The sequence below is a fragment of the Triturus cristatus genome, chromosome 4_1 (genome assembly GCF_964204655.1).
Source record: "Triturus cristatus chromosome 4_1, aTriCri1.1, whole genome shotgun sequence".
In the NCBI taxonomy this organism is placed as follows: domain Eukaryota; kingdom Metazoa; phylum Chordata; class Amphibia; order Caudata; family Salamandridae; genus Triturus; species Triturus cristatus.
In genome coordinates, this window is record NC_140585.1 from 799,613,366 (window position 1) to 799,627,996 (window position 14,631).

General features: G+C 47.0%; 1 protein-coding gene across 3 annotated transcripts in view; it reads left to right on the forward strand.

Annotated features, from left to right (window-relative positions):
* TMCC3 (transmembrane and coiled-coil domain family 3) overlaps positions 1-14,631 on the forward strand; it is a 278,052-nt gene that overhangs the window by 157,502 nt on the left and 105,919 nt on the right. The window contains exon 1 of one of the 3 annotated variants that reach the window (XM_085653396.1): positions 9,872-10,013. The exons of the other annotated variants lie outside the window; for them this stretch is intronic. The gene's annotated coding sequence lies outside the window, so the exon portion shown is untranslated. Of the gene's footprint in view, positions 1-9,871; positions 10,014-14,631 lie in introns of those variants that run through there. 3 annotated transcript variants of the gene reach the window in all.

Genomic DNA, 14,631 nt, shown 5'->3' on the forward strand with positions numbered 1-14,631 from the left:
AACAAGCACGCACCTAATGAGAAGATCGCGACCTGGCAATTAACAAATGCGTCCGGACGCCGGGACACCACCACCTTTCTCCGAGGCACAGCAGAAAATGCCTCGGAGAAAGGGAGTGTCCTTTTCGGATTGGGGGGCGTGTTTTGCTGTTGTCTCCTCCCTGAGACTTCTCGCAAAAAACACGCCCCCCGATCCGAAAAGGACGGGGCAGGATTAGAGTGACGGGACCTCTTCTCCAATGGCTGGCCAGCATTTACTAGGCCAGCCAATGGAGAACAGGGAAGAAGAGGGGCGGGTTCAAGCCCCTCTTCACCCAAGTCATTATGTCTCGCGAGCGAGACTGCGCAAGCGCAGCCATCGCTAGCCGAGACCTAAAAATGATGGCAAATAGAGGGTCCTGGAAAACCAGTTGCCGCTTTGCGCCAAACATTATCCAGCATGGTCACACAATTCAAAAATGTTTTGACGCCACCCCGTGTTTATCAGACAATAAATATTCTCTACACAAATTAATATGTTCATCATTTTGAAGAGAAAAAAAAAGAATTAAAAAAAAAATGTGTTTATCAACCATTCGGTCTAACTGGACCACCAGTAATGTTTACATAAAAGCTTCATAGTCACTGTGATGCCTTGCTGTCCCTCATGTGCAAAACTAAGTAAATTACTCTTAAGACTCTGAGCAGACACAACAACATCTCCATACACAGTGCCATTGTGTATTCTCAATTCTTCAGCAGCATGATAACAGTTCAGGGGAATAGGAACACTTTTTGACCATCCCCTTTTGACGCATCTAATTAAGTTCTGATAAATCTCATCATTTTCACATTACTTTGGCAATTCCTAAGTTGAATTAGCAACCTTACATTCCTTTCTAGCATCAATAAAAGCACCCACACACTCTCCCGATATTACCTCCACCAAGTCTTCCTCATCCAAACTTGTAATAAGCAGCAGTGACAAGCAATCAGACCTGATATTGGCATTTCATTCATTGTAAACTGTTTCAAAATCAAACTCCTGCAATTTGGAAATGAGTGTGATGAGGAGAAGAGAAACCTTCCCAATGTTTAGTTCTCACATGAGAAATGCCATGGGATTGTGATCGTTGCATACTTTGAAGCTAGAACGCTATACATACACATTCAATTTGTGAATAGCCCATATGAGGGCTACAGCTGCGCTCTCTCTCTCCCTCTCTCCCTCTCTCTCTCTCTCTCTCTCTCTCTCGTGCTACAATTACATTGAGCAACATTTAGAGATCCTGAAAGAAAACAAATTCTCATTTCCTTTCCTCCTTTCCTTTCCATTGACTTTTTGACCAAGTACTCCATCTATTCCTGTTGTCCTAGCATCTTCAGTTACTTCAAACATTTGGCCAGCTATAAAAGGCTTCAACACTTGTGCAAACACAATCCTGTTTGTCACATCCAGTAAAGCCTCATCTTGTTCCTGACCCCAAACAAATCTTTTTATTTTTTAGAAGTTTCTTCAACAGTTCCGACAAAATGGCAAAACCACACACAAAACGGGCATAAACTTCGCTCAGACCTAGGAATGAGCAGAACACGTTCTTGTCTGTAGGTCCCGATGTCTCCTGAATGGGAGGAATCAGATCCTCCTTTGGCCCAGTGCTATTGCAACTTATGCGGTGACGCAAGTACTCAGCCTCATGCATATCAACGCTACACATATCCTTATGCAGTCATACCTTTCTCAAAATGCTTAAAACCTTTCTTAAGATAAGATCATGTTAAACTTTGTCATCAGCAAAAAAAAAGGATATAACCTCTTGAAATGACATAACTCCTTGTATGTCCGTACATAATGAATCCATAAGCCTTAGAAATACACTTGCAGCTGTTGCAATATCAAAAGTAAAAGTAACCTTAAGTACTTGAAAAGCCTCATATGGAGTAATAAATGTGATTCAAATCTGAAAAACTTCTGGTAATTGTACCTCATAAGCAGCTTTGAGATTAGAGGTGGTAAATACTTTAGCAGATCCCAGTTGTGCCAAACCCTTCCTGAATTTTAGGGACAGGGTGGCAGTTGTGACAATGTTTCTGTTTAACGATCTTAGGTCAGTACAAAATCTTTTTTCACCTGTTTGTAGATCTCGGTTGTGACGGCGTATGCGCTCTCGTTCGCGAGAGATATTGTATCCAAGAAAGGGCTTGGAGCTTGCCCATTGGTTACCATTCGCTGGCTTCATTGTCACTCTTATTTGCTGGCTCCTAATTGGCCAGCATGTTGCGACTTCACTTTGTCTTCTTTGGTGTGGAGCATAGATCAAGTACTGATTGCTTCATCTTGATTAGGGTCCTTCCACATTTCTTGCACAGTAATTGACGTGCAATTTTATTTCTTCGAATTTGTCCATGTTGCTTCCGCCCTCTCGTTGTCTGTGTTACCTACTCACCCACCATAAGGGGAAAAAAACACTGGTGGGCCAACACTTTACTTTGTAAATGGTTTTTTCTTCCTTTTCTTTATACTTTTTTATCTTGTTTAAACAATCCTTCTGTAATTAATCTAAGTCTTCAGGTTGCAGTATTTCAAAGTAAACTGTACCTTTTTCAATGGATGAAAAAGGATAGTATTTTGTTGGGATGTGCGATACACCTAAAAAGGGTTTTCTAAACCTGCTTCAAATTGTAAGGAACCATCCTTTCTTTTATTTTAAAATTATATTTACAATTTTTATTGACACCTGAAGGGCCCCACATTTAGGCTGCACATTGTTTTCTTCCATTTATTTTACAGTATATGTATGCAGTACAAATGTGCTAAATATAATCACCACAATGGTTTACTAAGGCCAGGCCTATTGGCTTTTCCATACCTGCTAAATACCTTTTTGGCACCTGTGCCACATTCAGTGGGACATGGAATTTTAGCCTAAAGCACACAGATGCTGGAACACATAGTTATACTTCGTTATTGTAAGTATAATTGTATTAATCTCAGCATGCAAAGTGCTGTTGGCTGGAAAAACAAATTATTGTTAATGTTGAGATGGTCTTCAGCTATGCGTTTGTCTGAGAGGCTGCAGTACTCATGAGAAAGCAGAGTTTCAGATAGTTCTAAGTGTACCTTAGAGGTCTATTGAGCTAAATGAAGGCTTTGAAGTCTGAATGATGTTTTATATCCTTATATGAACAGGTTTCACACTGCTGGAAGACATAATCTGAAGTCTTCTAAAACTCCCTATTATTTTGAAGAACACATGGTATCCCTCCATTTATATAGGGTCTGCCAGGTCTTGGCTCCTCTTAGGAACCTTTGAAGTTACATTAGTAAAAAGACCAAGCCCATTTCGAAAATGTCACTAAAGCAGAATTTGCAAGCGCCTGTCTCTGAATTTAAGTGGTGACGGGGGCAAGTTGTGTTTTATTGAAGTGTGAGTTGTTCTTTCAAGTTTGAATCCTTGTTTCTAGGTGGTGTTAATTGATTTTTTAAGAGTAGCGCCCCATAGTGTTCTCAATGTATTCAAAAGCAACACAATTATAATGGAAAATAATTTTAATTACCATTGTACGGAAGATGTCACCAAAACTAGTGGCAGATCTGAGAGGGAGTCAAGCAACTGTGCACCAGTAGGGTGTTGCGCCTAATATTGTGTAATTTATGTAGGTAATCAAACCAAACAGAGTGGGTGCCGGGGGGACTTGCGAACAGTGCTGTCTCTTAGTGTCAGTGTGTTACGGCACCCATTGTGTCTCTTAGATTCAGTGTGTTACGTCAATCGAAGGTAGTCTTTCTGACATCGAAAGATTATACGGTACATCATGTCGGCATATTATTTACTCTTTCTCCAACGGTGGACATTACAAGAAGGAGCGTTTGTCAACTCAATACAATACAACACAAAACTCCTCGTGAGTCTTTCCTCACACTAAATCCTGGAATAATAGTGTATTTCTTGAGAAAAGAAGCAGAGCTGTCTTCTCAGTGGTCACCAGGCATCTCCCAGGCCTTTGTTAGGCTTGGAGCTGTAACCTGAGGATACAGCCCTCCAGGCAAGGGGTCAGCTCGCGGGGAGCTGGCAGCCGCAGTTGCATCGGAGCCTGTAAAGGTCGCCTTTCACTTATCACTTAGGAGCAGATGCTCCTCATCACACTAAATCCTGGGATAATAGTGTATCTCTTGAGAAAAGTAGCAGAGCTGTCTTCTCAGTGGTCACCAGGCATCTCCCAGGCCTTTGTTAGGCTTGGAGCTGTAACCTAAGGATACAGCCCTCTGGGCAACGGGTCAGCTCGCGGGGAGCTGGCAGCCGCAGTTGCATCGGAGCCTGCTATAGGTCGTCTTTCACTTATCACTTAGGAGCAGATGCTCCTCATCACACTAAATCCTGGGATAATAGTGTATCTCTTGAGAAAAGAAGCAGAGCTGTCTTCTCAGTGGTCTCCAGGTATCTCCCAGGCCTTTGTTAGGCTTGGAGCTGTAACCTGAGGATACAGCCCTCCAGGCAAGGGGTCAGCTCGCGGGGAGCTGGCAGCCGCAGTTGCATCGGAGCCTGCTATAGGTCGTCTTCACTTATCACTTAGGAGCGGCTCCTCATCACTAAATCCTGGGATAATAGTGTATCTCTTGAGAAAAGTAGCAGAGCTGTCTTCTCAGTGGTCACCAGGCATCTCCCAGGCCTTTGTTAGGCTTGGAGCTGTAACCTAAGGATACAGCCCTCTGGGCAACGGGTCAGCTCGCGGGGAGCTGGCAGCCGCAGTTGCATCGGAGCCTGCTATAGGTCGTCTTTCACTTCTCACTTAGGAGCAGATGCTCCTCATCACACTAAATCCTGGGATAATAGTGTATCTCTTGAGAAAAGAAGCAGAGCTGTCTTCAGTGGTCTCCAGGCATCTCCCAGGCCTTTGTTAGGCCTTGAGCTGTAACCTGAGGATACAGCCCTCCAGGCAAGGGGTCAGCTCGCGGGGAGCTAGCAGCCGCAGTTGCATCGGAGCCTGCTATAGGTCGTCTTTACTTATCACTTAGGAGCGGCTCCTCATCACACTAAATCCTGGGATAATAGTGTATCTCTTGAGAAAAGTAGCAGAGCTGTCTTCTCAGTGGTCTCCAGGCATCTCCCAGGCCTTTGTTAGGCCTTGAGCTGTAACCTGAGGATACAGCCCTCCAGGCAAGGGGTCAGCTCGCGGGGAGCTAGCAGCCGCAGTTGCATCGGAGCCTGCTATAGGTCGTCTTTCACTTATCACTTAGGAGCGGCTCCTCATCACACTAAATCCTGGGATAATAGTGTATCTCTTGAGAAAAGAAGCAGAGCTGTCTTCTCAGTGGTCTCCAGGCATCTCCCAGGCCTTTGTTAGGCTTGGAGCTGTAACCTGAGGATACAGCCCTCCAGGCAAGGGGTCAGCTGGCGGGGAGCTGGCAGCCGCAGTTGCGTCAGAGCCTGCTAAAGGTCGCCTTTCACTTATCACTTAGGAGCTGCTCCTCGTATCAGAGAGTGTACAAATGTGAAACCGCAAGAAGGCGCGTGGGATTAATCCGTGCTTATTTCAGATTCACTTCCGCAAACCGCCTTCGAGGTCTGTTTGCACTTGCTTCTTTTAGACATGTTGAGCACCTTTGAATACAGTAGCAGCTGCTGATGCTTTCAGGAAGGAAACTTGCAGTAGTTTGGCAGAGCAAACCCAGCTGTCCAATCGGTTCGAACCAATAGAGTTTATCGCTTTGTGAGCTGCATTATTTTATATATAAAGAAACTCAGCTCACCAGTTAATCATAAGAGCTCTCTGTGATGAAATTCGAGCTCAGAATCCATCCACACATCTGTTGCCTTAGGCCTGGATTACAAGCATCGGGGTGTATGTGTCAGACATGGTGTTATATGTGTGAGGACTAGTAATCTCTACTCCATGGGTCCATTGATCGCAGAGAATCTCCGCACTCCTGATCACTAAAGCTAGTGGGAAGCGAGGACACACATCTGATTTCAACTCTTTATGTAAAAAAGCAGAATACATTTAGACCCTCTCACCCTCAGCTGATTCTCCCCACTCTGATTGGTTCTTTTATGGATGATTAACAAAACATAGGGTGAAGCTGAGTTAGAGAGACAAATGTGTTCAATAAAGTGGGTTTTTGGTGGTAAACAGTACTGAGGTCGGCTGAGTATGGAAAACATTATTGTGAGGAACTGGTTAAATGAACACCAGGGAAGAATCAAGCAACCCCCCCACCCCCCACCTGCGCAACCTTACTCAAAAGGGTCTTTACATTTGTGAAGTCAAAGGAGGGAGGTGCTCGCATCCAAATGTGAGGGGGACAAGATTGTATGTCATGTTCACACCAAACTGAGCTCTCTCTGCCTTGAATGTATTGGCAGGGATGGAGGATGCGCCCTGATTATGCCACAGTTAGGGCAGGGTGCACAGAACGTGTTCTGTCGTGTGTGCATCCTTTGGTCCACCCACATACCCTTGACATTATCAAGAAACTTTCTCTGCCATCTGAGACATCAGTCTGGATTGAGGAAACATGAGAGGACAATGAGTAGAGATCCACAGGAAGTGCTGGGTCGCCACTACTGTTTCTGAGACGCCACCGAGTCTTTTGACAATGTAACAAGCATTGGCAAAGCCAATATATCTGACCTTTCTCACCTGTTGGTTTTACTAACGCATTTTGACAATGTTGTGCAGTTTTGCCTAAAAAAGGGTGCAATTACTATGCCACTGCTTGCAGCCACGTCATTCCACTGGCGTGGAACACATATATTAAAATTTAATTTTGAAAGGCCATGAGAAGTTCAAGGAGCAACAGAGCTGAGGGTGTGGGGAGCAGGGGAGTCAACAGGGAGTGGATGTGGGGTAAAATCAAAGTTGGAAGGGGAAGAAGGGGAAGCAGCAAGTGTGTGTGGAGCGAGGGAGTCAACAGGGAGTGGGTTTGGGGTAAAATGAGAGCTGTATGGAGAGGAGGGAAAAGCAGCACACAAGGGAGAGAGCAACATGGAGGATGGGGACTGGGAGCAGCAGATGAGAGAGAGTGCTTCAGCACATGAGGGAGAGAGCAAAACGGAGCGCACAGGGGTCGGGAGTGGCAGAGAGGGATGTAACACACAAGCGAGAATACACATGCATGCCCTCGAACTGCGAAAAGAAAAAAGCAATGACCGAAATGTAAGCAGTGGAAGGTGACACGTCTGCCATTCAAGAGTATGTTAGAGGCTATGCTCCACTAGAGGAACAAACAAAGGTATTTAATCAAAATAAGGATACAAGTGGTACAGCCACACAGTGACATAGAATCACAACGTGGAGCCCTTGTAAGTTATGTGGGTGTCTTTTTTTTCTTATTTAAACATTTGCTTTTCCTTGAGGTGCATTCCCCTCTGCCTATCCTTTGGGTAGAAGGCTGCACTCTGAGAGCATTAAAATGCACTTCTCCTGCGGCCCCCTGTCTTTTGTCAACATTTCAATTATAAATAGAACATTCTAAAAATCCTACATTGTAAGTGTACTTGTTGAGGCTATTCTAATTGGTCGGAGTTGTGTTTTTTTATGCATTTTCAAGCCTGTGCAAAATTCTTACATTCAAGTCTGTAGAAATTGAAGTTATCTTTTGGTTTAACAAATTTAAGCCATTCCAGAAAAATAGAAATGTTTGTGTAAGGGCACACACGGTGTCATGAAACTGGCAATAGGTGTTGCCAGAACATAATCACAAAGGTAGAGGAAAGAGATAATCGCATACAATGTTAAGTATCTGATTGACACAGATTACGCGAATCGCAAATAAACTGAGGGATGTAGTCTCGGGAGAACACCCCACTCAACAATATAATCACAGTCAGTGGTGTAGCAGGGGTGCTCAGTGCCCCAGTGCAAGCAGGGCAAATGCCCCCGTCGCATGGCTTGGGAGTGGAAAAACATCTACAGTTGGGCCCAGATGCCACTGCGCCTGCTGCATCATTGAACGCGATGTCCCTGATCACGCGCCACCTTCTTCAAGACAGCACAAGTTAAACAGAAGCCTCAAACCCATGTGCAGCAATCCCACAAATGGCAAAAATGCAGCCAAAGCAAGAGTTCTGTTCCACACCACAGTAACACACCGAAGAACCACACAGATGCACCCAGCTTGAAGACCCCATCCCCTCATGCTCAGCGGCCTAAACATCTTCCAGGATTGTGATGCACGGAAAAAGAACTCTGTACTCTAGCCGGACAGAAGACACGCGACAACCCAATGTGGAAAATACAGGAATCCTTAAGTACATCCTTCCACATATGAGCTCCCGAGGTGGAACATGATATACCTTCACACTAATGAACACAAGCCCCTAGTAAAGTGAGCTGTGAACATACACCCTACTAATCTCACATAATCAAATGCCAGAAACTATCAGCCATAATTGAATGCCTTCACATTTCTGAATTAAAGAGTTCCCAGTTCTAAAACATGTTATAGAAATGGTGGTTGCCAATATATTAATTTGCTGATATATTAATTGTGCTAAACAGGAATAGGGGCTGCCCTTAATAAAGACTACCTGGAACCAGGGGCAAATGACACATATAGAACAGAGGTTCCATGTGCAATGAAATCAGTATAAACAGCAATAAATGATCAGGGCATTTTAATTATGCTGTTTTTTCTTTCTGTCGAAGTTTTATATAGCGCGAACTTGACCCGGAATCAGGTATCAGAGTGCTTTACATGAGCACACATTCTTTTTTTGTTAGGCACAGGGAGATTAAGAGATTTGCCCAGAATCACAGGATGTTCAGCGTGGTTGCCGAGACTCGAACCCAGTTCCCCAGATTTGAAGTCCACCGCCATAACCGTTAGGCTACATCCTCTTCATCTGCTTTAATGAAGAAAGCAAATAAACACACTTTGCAAATATGAAACATTTACTGTTTCAAGAAGTGCTATGTTATCACACAGTGAAAAGATGAAAAATATGGCACATTGTGTAATTAATAAGGTAATATAAGAATAGTAGTTCTTTAAATATTTGCACTGCATATACGTAGTTAATAAGGCAGTGAACAGACCAATCCAGGATTGTTCCAATTGCTGTGTTGCCTCCTCAGCACAAGTGAGGCTGTTTCCTTCAATGGCAGGACACATTGTTTTTGGCACCCTACGAAAGTGGAACATCTTATTGTCCGCACTCTTTGGCGATCCATGAATGCACACCTGCACGAGTACGCTGCCATTAAGTAGGTCTTCTAATGACAGACCTTGTATTTCACCCATCTTGTGGGCTTTACAATTCTTCTGCAAATTTACTCTGGCCACTGTAATTCATACATGGCTCCCTGCTGCAACAAATCCTCATAGTGCTGATGATGACCCACTAACCAAAAAGGGTCGAAACGTCATAGACTAACACGGCAAGTGGAATGCTCCTGGATTATTACGCTCACTCTCTTAACTATGTGTAAGCATTGCAAATAAGTAACCAATTACAATAAACACGTGGTATCGCATTTTTCCCCCTTTCACTGTGTGGTCAGATGAGTCCGACTCCCGAGCACTTCTTGAAGCAATACGTTTCATGTTCACAGTTTGTTTGCTTTCTTCAATGATGCATATTTTAGAATACTATGATCATTTCCTTTTGTTTATATTGATCTGTTTGCCACATGAGACCTCTGTTGTAATGTGAGCATTACATAACATATATGGTTTGAGTCAAATTAGAAGCTGCATTTAGAAACAGTGAAACCTAGGCGAACAGGTCCGACTAAAGGGCTAATAATTACCGCTCTTATCCGAGATGCTACAAACTTTGGTCTTAGCACGCGGTGAACGTCCTTATCTTCTCACCAGACCTGATATAGGTATCGAGGAGTGATGCGGAAGTACATTGGGTAGTGAGCACAGTTAACCTCTGGATTCCTTCAGAGTCCTGAATGCTGGACTCCAAGGAGGTGGTGGTTCCTTCACTTGCTGGTGCAATGCCATAAGAGAGTCAACCATGGGAATGGCGGGTGACTGCAAGTTTGAGGACCTGGCACCAGAAACTGACTACTAAGAAGCACTGGGTAAGGCTGGCAGAGAATGCATGCCTTGTGCCGTTCTGGAAAAACTTTACAGTCATAAAGGGGATTTAGTAGGAAGTAAATGGCAGTGGTGGATCAGTACCCGACATAGGGTCAGATCCATGCCACGTTTTCAGGCTATCCTCATAAGCTGCATCAAGCTATAACAATTTTAAACGGACTTGACATACATAGGCTGTGTCGTGTTTAGGTCCTTCTGATGTAATGAACAAAATGCACATGCAGCAAATCATGCATTTTCCTGCAGGGGTCTAGCCTGAATTAAATCATAGAAAAGTGACGCTGCAGTCCGACAGACCACGTCACATAAAAATAGCAATATCTCAAGACCTTTGACCGCCACTGTCCTCATTTCATTTTTTAATTGAAAGCTGCATGATGAAGTACGATGATAGACCGTGATAATTATGTTAAGTTAGAGTGGTTCTTTGTATTTTCAGGCTAGTCGGCACATTGGTTAACACAGGGGGATGCTGGTCTTGTCAGTGTCCTGCACACTCATTCCATGCTGACTTGTAAAGCTTCGGCTGATGCCGGCAGAGAAGCAGCCGCGTTTTGTAGCTGGGCATACGTCATCTATCTCTGTTCTATACAATCCACAGAGCGCCAAACATGTACGTTATTTTGAATTTTCAGTTTATAGATTCTCATCGCATCAATCACTCTTCAATCACTTTCCTGTGCTTTACAATCGGGTTTCAATTGGAAGCTTTTTATGTTCCTGCTTGGGAAAGGGACTTTCCCAGTTCTCTGAATATAAATGGAAATACGTCTTCGTGGAATAAGCGCTATATCCCTAATCATGCATTTCATCGGATTGGTTTAGAAGAGATGGGTCAAGCACCTCAGCAGCGGAGCCTGCCACAGATGAGGCTGTGGGGGGTGAGCAGTCACTCATGTTGAGGCCACCCCACGTGCCTCACGCATTGCAGTGGAGAATGTGTTGTAAATAGACTATGTCTGGTTGTTTTAGGTCCCTGCTTTCGTTCACCGTGAGCTTGTGTCGGCAGGACACACCGACCTTTGTGCAGGTGACCTTAATGTGCCCGCTGCCAGCTGAACCTCGACCACATCCTTATTATCACTGGCGATGTTTGGCTCCCGCCCAGTGCTGCACGAGCCAGATAATATATTTACCAAAGGTGGCCGGGCACGTGGCCAGCAGGGCTCTTGTCTCAAGTGAGCGGACACGTGCACGCTGTCATTAAAGCTGAGGAGGGTGCACGGGCACATGGACAGGAGGGACCCTCGCTGCTTTCCGCACTGCCAGGTGGGTGACACGCAATCTGTCACAGATCTACCTACTGAACTGTAGTAACAATGACCCTCGGGGTGAACCTATAGCTCGTGGTAAATATCAGAGGCGCAACTAGAGGCAATTTTCGTGGGAGGGGCTGATTCTTCCAGCAATAGCTAGAGCGGAGATGCAGGGGCGCTAAGAAGAGGAGAAAAACAACTAAGCCTCATTATCAGGTAAATGGGCTTTTAAAGACCTGTGAAGCACTCGGATGCGGCTGTGTGTGTGCCCGGGAAACAGTCTCAGCCCCGGCTGACACACACGACGGGGTGGGGCTGAAGCCCTTTGAGCCCAATGGGCGTTGTGCGCCTGGTAAATATACATCACTTTATTAGCAGTGCAATGAACGACTCTAGCAATGTTTTTCCATCCAACTGTTTTTGGCAAGAACACAACATTTCAAACACACACCACTGCACCCTTTTTGTTGTGCATGTGTGACAGTTTAGGATATGCGATTTAATTTATCTGAGTGTGCTTTCTGATTTGTCACAGAAGCATCAGGCGCTGCTGGAGAGGTCGAGCTCAGTAGATAACCTAAGTAGCATGAGGGTGCTCTCCAGCTTGAGGGTGCTCTCCAGCTTGAGGGTGCTCTCCAGCTTGAGGTTACTCTCAAGCATGAGAATGCTCACCAGCATGAGGGTGCTCTCCAGCTTGAGGGTGCTCTCCAGCTTGAGGGTGCTCTCCAGCTTGAGGGTGCTCTCCAGCATGAGATTGCTCACCAGCATGAGGGTGCTCTCCAGCATGAGAATGCTCACCAGCATGGGCCTGCTCTCCAGCATGAGGTTGCTCTCCAGCTTGAGGGTGCTCTCCAGCTTGAGGGTGCTCTCCAGCTTGAGGGTGCTCTCCAGCATGAGATTGCTCACCAGCATGAGGGTGCTCTCCAGCTTGAGGTTACTCTCAAGCATGAGAATGCTCACCAGCATGGGACTGCTCTCCAGCATGAGGTTGCTCTCCAGCATGAGGTTGCTCTCCAGCTTGAGGGTGCTCTCCAGCTTGAGGGTGCTCTCCAGCATGAGATTGCTCACCGGCATGAGGGTGCTCTCCAGCATGAGAATGCTCACCAGCATGGGACTGCTCTCCAGCATGAGGTTGCTCTCCAGCTTGAGGGTGCTCTCCAGCTTGAGGGTGCTCTCCAGCATGAGATTGCTCACCAGCATGAGGGTGCTCTCCAGCATGAGAATGCTCACCAGCATGGGCCTGCTCTCCAGCATGGGCCTGCTCTCCAGCATGAGGTTGCTCTCCAGCTTGAGGGTGCTCTCCAGCTTGAGGGTGCTCTCCAGCTTGAGGGTGCTCTCCAGCTTGAGGGTGCTCTCCAGCATGAGATTGCTCACCAGCATGAGGGTGCTCTCCAGCATGAGAATGCTCACCAGCATGGGACTGCTCTCCAGCATGAGGTTGCTCTCCAGCTTGAGGGTGCTCTCCAGCTTGAGGGTGCTCTCCAGCATGAGATTGCTCACCAGCATGAGGGTGCTCTCCAGCATGAGAATGCTCACCAGCATGGGCCTGCTCTCCAGCTTGAGGGTGCTCTCCAGCTTGAGGGTGCTCTCCAGCTTGAGGGTGCTCTCCAGCTTGAGGGTACTCTCCAGCATGAGATTGCTCACCGGCATGAGGGTGCTCTCCAGCTTGAGGGTGCTCTCCAGAACGAGGTTGCTCTGCAGCATGAGGTTGCTCTGCAGCTCGAGGTTGCTCTGCACCTCGAGGTTGCTCTCCAGCTTGAGGGTGCTCTCCATCTTGAGGGTGCTCTCCAGCTTCGAGATTGCTTGCCAGCATTAGGGTGCTCTCCAGCATTAGGGTGCTCTCCAGCATGAGGGTGCTCTCCAGCATGCGGGTGCTCCCCAGCATGAGATTGCTCTCCAGCAGGAGGGTGCTCGCCAGCATGAGGGTGCTCTCCAACATTAGGGTGCTCTCCAGCATTAGGGTGCTTGCCAGCTTGAGGTTGCTCTCCAGCTTGAGGGTGCTCTCCAGCTTCGAGGGTGCTCTCCAGCATGAGATTGCTCTCCAGCTTGAGGGTGCTCTCCAGCTTGAGGGTGCTCTCCAGCATGAGGTTGCTCTGCATGAGGTTGTTCTCCAGCATGATGTTGCTCTCCAGCATGAGGCTGCTCTCCAGCATGAGATTGCACGCCAGCATGAGATTGCTCGCCAGCATGGGGGTGCTCTCCAGCTTGAGGTTGCTCTCCAGCTTGAGGTTGCTCTCCAGCTTGAGGTTGCTCTCCAGTTTGAGGTCGCTCTCGAGTTTGAGGTTACTCTCCAGCATGAGATTGCTCACCAGCATGGGACTGCTCTCCAGCATGAGGTTGCTCTCCAGCTTGAGGTTGCTCCCTAGCATGAGGCTGCTCGCCAGCATGAGATTGCTCGCCAGCATGGGGGTGCTATCCAGCATGAGGTTGCTCTCCAGCTTGAGGGTGCTCTCCAGCATGAGGCTGGTCTCCAGCATGAGGTTGTTCTGCATGAGGTTGTTCTCCACCATGAGGCTGCTCTCCAGCATGAGAATGCTCACCAGCATGGGACTGCTCTCCAGCATGAGGTTGCTCTCCAGCTTGAGGGTGCTCTCCAGCTTGAGGGTGCTCTCCAGCATGAGATTGCTCACCAGCATGAGGGTGCTCTCCAGCATGAGAATGCTCACCAGCATGGGCCTGCTCTCCAGCATGGGCCTGCTCTCCAGCATGAGGTTGCTCTCCAGCTTGAGGGTGCTCTCCAGCTTGAGGGTGCTCTCCAGCTTGAGGGTGCTCTCCAGCATGAGATTGCTCACCAGCATGAGGGTGCTCTCCAGCTTGAGGTTACTCTCAAGCATGAGAATGCTCACCAGCATGGGACTGCTCTCCAGCATGAGGTTGCTCTCCAGCATGAGGTTGCTCTCCAGCTTGAGGGTGCTCTCCAGCTTGAGGGTGCTCTCCAGCATGAGATTGCTCACCAGCATGAGGGTGCTCTCCAGCATGAGAATGCTCACCAGCATGGGACTGCTCTCCAGCATGAGGTTGCTCTCCAGCTTGAGGGTGCTCTCCAGCTTGAGGGTGCTCTCCAGCATGAGATTGCTCACCAGCATGAGGGTGCTCTCCAGCATGAGAATGCTCACCAGCATGGGCCTGCTCTCCAGCATGAGGTTGCTCTCCAGCTTGAGGGTGCTCTCCAGCTTGAGGGTGCTCTCCAGCTTGAGGGTACTCTCCAGCATGAGATTGCTCACCGGCATGAGGGTGCTCTCCAGCTTGAGGGTGCTCTCCAGCACGAGGTTGCTCTGCAGCATGAGGTTGCTCTGCAGCTCGAGGTTGCTCTGCACCTCGAGGTTGCTCTCCAGCTTGAGGG